The following is an 8,418-nucleotide window of genomic DNA, read 5'->3' as shown; positions in this document are numbered from 1 at the left end:
TGGGCTGTAACAATTACATTATAAATTTGATCATCTCCAATTAATCTTCCTGGTTGACCAAGTTCGGCTCGAATAATCAATCTTAGTGAGGTACCTACTATACCAGATCAAGCTCCAAACACAAAGTACAAGGTACCAATATCTTTATGATTTGTTGAAAAAACCATCATTGCATTAGGCTTTATAGTGGAAAAAAGACATCAAATTGCAAATTTGAAGATTTAGAGATTACTAAAGCTTAAGAAAAATAAGTTTTCATAATATAGGTAGCAAAACTACATGAGCAGTTCTATCAAAACTGTCCTTTTTATCAGGCACTATACTTATTGTAGGAGTTAGAATTATAGTGGGCCAGCTGTAAATTAATATTTAATTTAAGTAGTTATTCTTAGAATATTAAATGTGGTATTAGGAATTACTGCTTGCTCCAATAGGTCGAAGAAGGTAAAAGTTTGATTCTTGCTTGAACTTTTATTTTATAGTTAGTGTACATGCATATCTTAGTGAGTAGAAAATAAAAAATACAGATAATTTATGATGCAACAGTAGTTTTGTTATTCGTAGTACGGAATATTAAATATTGGATTAGGATTTGATTTAGTAAATTATAAAAAGCTTGATGAAATTTTGTGCCAGCAATCACGGTTAGACTTAAAAGCTTAGTAAAAGTGTTTTAGTTTAGGGTTATTCTTATATTTAAGGGTTAATTGAGATTTATAACAATAAAAGGTGAAACTGGTTTATTGAGGATAAATGGAAGTTGAATTATAAAAGGGAAGAGGCCGAGAAATTGAGATATAAACCAGTATTAGATACCCTGTTATACTTAAAAGGTAAAAAATAAAACTTGAATATTAGTAGATATGGTCTTTAAATTCAAAGAATTTGGCGGTATTTTAGTCTTTTTAGAGGAACCTGTTCTGTAAATGATACAACACGAAGAATCTTACTTACTCTTGTTTAACAGTTTGTACACCGTCATTATTAGATAACCCTTATTGGGATAGTTATTGAAATTTAAGAAGTTAAAGTATATTAGATCAAGGTGCAGTTTATGGGTGAGAAGAAATGGGTTACAATAAAATTTATTTATTACGTATCAGTGATTGAATAGTTTCTGTGAAGGAGGATTTAATTGTAATACACAATTTAGTAAGTTAGTGTGATATGAGAACTAAAATATGTACATATCGCCTGTCGCTTCCATTTAAGGTGGAATAAGTCGTGACAGTGTCAGCGTGCCTCGTTGTGCTCCGGGTTTTCTGGTGTTTTCACGGTCGCTCTTACGTGCTAGAACTTTAATTTGTGTCATCAATCCTATACGATACATCCCTCTAGCGCCTGGAACCAATCTTGGGCGGAAAACATTATATACTGAGTCAAAAAAGGAGAATTAGTGTGCACTACCTAGCAGAGTTTACTGTCAGAGGGGAATCATAGGTCTGTCCCGTGTGAAAAAATAATAATAATTGAACTTTGTGTCAGAGGAAAGAAAGTCTCCCTGATAACATTGAGTATACATAGTGTATAGTGTATACTACAGTGGCCTGGTGGCTAAAGCTTCCGCTTCACACACGGAGGGCCCGGGTTCGATTCCCGGCGGGTGGAAACATTTCGACACGTTTCCTTACACCTGTTGTCCTGTTCACCTAGCAGCAAATAGGTACCTGGGTGTTAGTCGACTGGTGTGGGTCGCATCCTTGGGGACAAGATTAAGGACCCCAATGGAAATAAGTTAGACAGTCCTCGATGACGCACTGACTTTCTTGGGTTATCCTGGGTGGCTAACCCTCCGGGGTTAAAAATCCGAACGAAATCTTATCTTATCTTATCTTATCTCCCTAGTATATTGATGATAAAGGCTAAAGTGTCATTTGAAAACAGGTGAATTTGTAAATGAAGTGATAAGCCTATAGAGGAAGGTGCCAGAAGTCGCCAGAAACTTACCACAAGTCAGCTGTTTTTAATAATCTTCCTGGCCTGCTAGTGTACTCGCATATAATCTAGTGATACCAGTGAATAGCAGAATACAGTGTTGTAGTAGCAACTAACCAGTATTATAATGGTACTTAGTGGAGTGGAGTGACTTTCATTAGTTTCTTTTTTCTTGAAATACCAGACGTTACTGTGAATTTCATATAACCTCTAGTTACCAGCGGTCGCAATATACACAACGAGAAGCAATTATTACTCCAGAAAAAGCGTCCTTCCTCCAAAATTTGCACCAGTCAACTATAGTAATAATATAGCATTTATTGTGGTGGAGACGGAAAAAAAAACTAGAAAAGCTAGATACAGCGATTGATAAACAAGGGTTGAGGTCGACCGTTCGTCATTGTAGGAGTTGCCAGCAGTCACCGGCTCTTCAACACGCAAGTTATACTTTTGTATCAATCAAATCACATATTACTCGGGTAGATAATTTCCAGTAGATCCTTCATGTGTTAGCTCAAATCACCGACCAGTATGGTTTAAATAAGTGACCCACTGATCAGATCAGATCGACTGGTCCGAACCCTTGACTGGTCCGAACCCTTGAATGGTCCGAACCCTTGACTGGTTTCAAACGGTTTCGTTGGACAATAAAGCAGACTGTAAATGGATGGGGTTGTAGGCGCCCTTATAAACACAAACATTAAATATATACCAGGAACGTGCACGGTAAACTGTCCAATATACAAAAACAGTTAGAAACAGAAATACAAATAGCTAGAGCTTCATTTAAGGAGGTTATTAATAGAATATTCAAGAGGTTGCTAGTAGAATTGCAGTAAATCAACCATTCAAATCATTATGAAGCTGTGTGTAGTCTGTGGTCAGTCAAACAAACGGGCTTCCACATGCATAAATTGTCATTTTTGTGGAAATTGGTGTCACGCCCCTTGTGCAGATATCCAAGAACTAGCTACAAGCAGTATTAAAACAGGGAAGTGTTTTTGGGTATGTCCAAATGAGACAAATCTGTGGACTAAAATCACAAGGGTATTAAAAGAGGTCAACATCAAAGCTGCTTTCATAGACAACCTGGAAGCTTTCTACAACAGATGGGAACATAAAAAGTCTGGGCTGAATGGTACTGCCCTTGATACTGGCCATGTAGTCAGAAACTGTAAGGCTGGAGATGATGTCCTGGTAGTCAGTAAATGTGGGGCTGATAGTGCTGTCCTGGGAGACAGTAATGGTGAAGCTGGAGGTGCTGACCTGGGAGACAGTAATGGTGAAGCTGGAGGTGCTGTCCTGGGAGACAGTAATGGTGAAGCTGGAGATGCTGTCCTGGGAGACAGTAATGGTGAAGCTGGAGATGCTGTCCTGGGAGACAGTAATGGTGAAGCTGGAGATTTTGTCCGGGTAGTCGGGAATTATCAGCAGGAAGGAATACATATAAATGACCTCATAGGGGACAGGAGCCATAGTAGGGAAACAAGTGTCGTCAAAGATAAGATAAAACCAATATTGCAAACTAGAAATACCGCAGGAAATAGCAAACAAGAGGACTCCACTAGCAATAGTGAGGATATATTACCAAAAACAACTGGTGGGAGCTCCATTGTTGGTGCTAGGGAGGATAGAAGTAAGACAGGGAAACATGCACCAACAGGGAATCCAGTCACAGAAACCCAAGGCAAAGGGAAACCAAGCCTGTGCACATACTATGCACTCGGTATCTGCTGGCATGGGAAATCTGGAAAAACAGATGGGACGTGCAACTATGACCACCCTAGAAAATGCCATGCCCATATGACAACAGGAAAATGCAAACTCCCTTCCTGTACGCTTTTTCACCCTGAACTGTGTACCTCTTCAGTACAGGAAAGACTGTGCTATAACTTAAATTGCCAGGCATACCATCTAAAGGGGACAAAAAGATACAAAACATCCAGGCCATGGGAAAACCTGGGTAGCCACAGCCACTCAAGAGGGAGAGGTTTTTTAGTGCCAGGAAGGAAAAAAAACTGGCAGGAAATGGCAGAAATCGTACACCAAATCCAGTCATTCCTGGAGTGGAACCACAGTCGATGGCCTCCACTCCAAACCAACAGATACAGATACTAATGCCGGAAAAAAAATCCCCCCCAGTACCAACAATACCACCAGTCCGATAACATTCTTCTTTGCAAATATACAGGGTCTAAAGCCAGCAACAAACAACAAAATACCTTTCATCCGTGGACTGCTTGCAGAGGCAAAGGCAATGTTCGCGGCTTTCACTGAGACCCACATAAAGGATCACTTGGACAACGAAATATGGATCCCAGGTTACAACCTATACAGATGTGACAGAGTGAACAGGCAAAAGGGGGGAATTGGCCTGTACATTGCAGAGTCACTTGTTTGCACAGAACTGCTTAATGCCTCAAATGATGTAGTGGAAGTTTTAGCAGTAAAGGTCGAGAACCAAACCTAGTCATTGTGGTAGTCTACAAGCCTCCGGATGCAACATCCCAGCAATTCCAGGAACAGCTGTTAAAAATTGACCACTGTCTGGAAAATCTTCCAGCTCCTGCACCCAACATCTTGCTCCTGGGGGATTTCAACTTAAGGCACCTAAAATGGAGGAATATAGCAAATAATATTGTTGCAGTAATTACACCAGGAGGCAGCTCTGATGAAAACTCACACTCACGCGAGCTTTTAAATCTCTGCACAAAATTCAATTTAAACCAGCAAATAATAGAGCCTACTAGACTGGAGAATACACTAGACCTCATCTTCACTAACAATGATGATCTGATAAGAAATGTCATCATATCAAAAACAATATACTCAGATCACAACATAATTGAGGTTCAGTCATGTATGCGTGGAGCCCCAGACCGACATAATGAGATTAGTCACGAGGGAGCATTCACCAAATTCAACTTCAATAACAAAAACATAAAGTGGGACCAAGTAAACCAAGTCCTAACCGATATAAGCTGGGAAGATATACTAAGCAACACAGACCCCAACTTATGCCTAGAAAAGATTAACTCGGTGGCACTCGATGTATGCACAAGGCTTATTCCTCATCCTCATATCCGACATAGACAAGGATGTCAGCCACAGCACCGTGTCTTCCTTTGCAGATGACACCCGAATCTGCATGACAGTGTCTTCCATTGCAGACACTGCAAAGCTCCAGACGGACATCAACCAAATCTTTCAGTGGGCTGCAGAAAACAATATGAAGTTCAACGATGAGAAATTTCAATTACTCAGATATGGTAAACATGAGGAAATTAAATCTTCATGAGAGTACAAAACAAATTCTGGCCACAAAATAGAGCGAAACACCAACGTCAAAGACCTGGGAGTGATCATGTCGGAGGATCTCACCTTCAAGGACCATAACATTGTATCAATCGCAGCTGCTAGAAAAATGACAGGATGGATAATGAGAACCTTCAAAACTAGGGAGGCCAAGCCCATGATGACACTCTTCAGGTCACTTGTTCTATCTAGGCTGGAATATTGCTGCACACTAACAGCACCTTTCAAGGCAGGTGAAATTGCCGACCTAGAAAATGTACAGAGAACTTTCACAGCGCGCATAACGGAGATAAAACACCTCAATTATTGGGAGCGCTTGAGGTTCCTAAACCTGTATTCCCTGGAACGCAGGAGGGAGAGATACATGATTATATACACCTGGAAAATCCTAGAGGGACTAGTACCGAACTTGCACACGAAAATCACTCACTACAAAAGCAAAAGACTTAGCAGACGATGCAACATCCCCCCAATGAAAAGCAGGGGTGTCACTAGCACGTTAAGAGACCATACAATAAGTGTCAGGGGCCTGAGACTGTTCAACTGCCTCCCAGCACACATGAGGGGGATTACCAACAGACCCCTGGCAGTCTTCAAGCTGGCACTGGACAAGCACCTAAAGTCAGTTCCTGATTAGCCAGGCTGTGGCTCGTACGTTGGTTTGCGTGCAGCCAGCAGCAACAGCCTGGTTGATCAGGCTCTGATCCACCAGGAGGCCTGGTCACAGACCGGGCCGTGGGGGCGTTGACCCCCGGAACTCTCTCCAGGTAAACTCCAGGTAAACATAGGTGTACTGGAAGGAGTACCTAGAATTAAATTTACTTTGGCAGAAAATATGCGTTAGATTTAGAATTTAATTATATAGAAAATATTCTATAAGTAAAAGCATTGGGGGAATAATGCTGTGATTGTTACAATTGTGAGATATTTAATGTTGATGGTTTGTGTATTAGTTGGGGTGGCATTTGTGACTCTTTTGGAGCGTAAAATTTTAGGTTATATTCAAATTCGTAAAGGTCCAAATAAGTTAGGTTTTTTAGGATTACTTCAACCTTTTTCGGATGCTGTGAAATTGTTTGTAAAAGAGCAGAATTCGCCAGTAACATCTAATTTTTTACCTTATTATTTATCGCCCGTATTTGGTTTATTTATTGCTTTAATTTTGTGAAGGATTATTCCATATGATTCAGGATTACTAAATTTTGATATAGGTGTATTATTTTTTTTTGTGTTGTTTAAGATTAGGGGTATATCCTTTGATAAGAGCTGGATGAGCTTCAAATTGTAAGTATTCTTTGTTGGGAAGTCTTCGTGCTGTAGCACAAATTTGAGGTAAGATTGGCTTTAATTTTATTATCTTACGTTTTTTTAGTTAGAAGATTTAGGTTTATGGAATTAAGATATTATCAAGAAAGAATGTGATTTATTTGATTGACGTCCCCATTGTCTAAGGTTTGATTAGGTTCTTGTTTGGCAGAGATAAATCGTACTCCTTTTGACTTTGCAGAGGGAGAATCTGAATTAGTTTCTGGATTTAATACTGAATATAGAAGAGGAGGTTTTGTGTTAATTTTTATAGCTGAGTATGTTAGGATTTTGTTTATAAGTGGCGTGTCTACATTATTATTTTTAGGGGGTAGAGTTCTAAGATTAAGATTTTATATAAAATTGGTAATGGTTAGGTTTGCATTTATTTGGGTGCGGGGAACTTTACCACGATTGCGATATGATAAATTAATGTATATAGTTTGAAAGAGATTTCTTCCTATATCTCTGAATTTTTTAATTTTTTTTATAGGAATAAAATTAATTTTAGTATAAACTAAATTTATAAATTGGTGGGTATTGGAAAAAACTTCCTTTAAATGTTTTCAAAACATTTGTTTTAAATAAACTAAATAACCATTCTAGGAGTAAATCTGTTAAAAGGGTGATTAAAGGGTTAATGATATAATAAGAAAAATAAATAATAGTAAGAGTTTGCCCTGTAAAAATATAAGGATCTTCTACAGGTCGAGCTCCAATTCATGTCAATAAAATGATTGTGGAGACAAGAGTTCAAAATAGAAGTTGGTTTAAAGGGTAAAAAGTTAAACCTTGAAATTTTGATAGAGAGACGAAGGGTAGGAGCCAAAGAATTGCTACTGATAAAACTAAAGTGATAACTCCACCTAATTTGTTTGGAATAGATCGAAGAATAGCATATGCAAATAGAAAATATCATTCAGGTTGAATATGTACTGGTGTAACCAGAGGGTTAGCTGGAATAAAATTATCAGGATCCCCAAGGAGGTATGGATTTAAAAAAGTTAGGAGGACTAGGATTATAAATATAACTAGAAATTCTACAATATCTTTAAATGTAAAGTAGGGATGAAAAGGAATCTTATCTAGAGAAGAGGTCACTCCTAGAGGGTTGTTAGCTCTGGAGTGATGAATGAATAAGATATGAACAAGCGTAGCTGCAGCGATTAAAAATGGTAAGAGAAAGTGAAATGTAAAAAATCGAGTCAAGGTAGCATTATCAACTGCGAAACCCCCTCAAATTCATTGAACTAAATCTGTTCCAATATAAGGAATGGCAGAAAATAAGTTTGTAATAACGGTGGCACCTCAAAATGACATTTGTCCCCAGGGTAGAACATAACCTAAAAAGGCGGTTGCTATTGTTATAAACAGAATTAGGACACCAACTCTTCAAGCGTGGAAAAGGGTAAATGATTCATAGTAAATACCTCGGCCAATATGAGAATAAATACAGATAAAGAAAAAGGAGGCCCCATTTGCATGAATAGTTCGAAATAATCATCCATAATTAACATCACGACAAATGTGTGCTACGTTCGAAAAAGCTAGGTCGATATGTGAAGTAAAATGAATGGATAAAAATAATCCAGTTGCGATTTGAGCTACTAGGCACAATCCTAAAAGAGATCCAAAATTTCAAAAAATTGAAATGTTGCTAGGAATTGGTATGTCTACAAATGCAGAATTAGTGAGTTTAAATAATGGATGAGATTTACGTAAAGGTGAAGTCATAAGTTTTGTGAAGGTGAAGGTTAAAGTAATTTTAGAAAAAATATAGGTATATGATGATATTAGGAATCGAAGGTCTTAGGTTGTTAGTTATAGTTTTTTGTGGGTTCTGGGCATTTATTTCGAATCATA

At 38.3% G+C, this 8,418-nt stretch overlaps 1 pseudogene; it reads left to right on the top strand.

Moving 5' to 3' along the window:
- Window positions 1-491: 491 nt before the first annotated feature.
- Window positions 492-7,002, top strand: LOC138851951 (NADH-ubiquinone oxidoreductase chain 1-like; annotated as a pseudogene).
- Window positions 7,003-8,418: the final 1,416 nt, after the last annotated feature.

This window comes from Cherax quadricarinatus, unplaced genomic scaffold (genome assembly GCF_038502225.1).
Source record: "Cherax quadricarinatus isolate ZL_2023a unplaced genomic scaffold, ASM3850222v1 Contig2952, whole genome shotgun sequence".
In the NCBI taxonomy this organism is placed as follows: domain Eukaryota; kingdom Metazoa; phylum Arthropoda; class Malacostraca; order Decapoda; family Parastacidae; genus Cherax; species Cherax quadricarinatus.
Note: the sequence above shows the minus strand (reverse complement) of the source record. Positions and strands in the feature narration are given on the sequence as shown.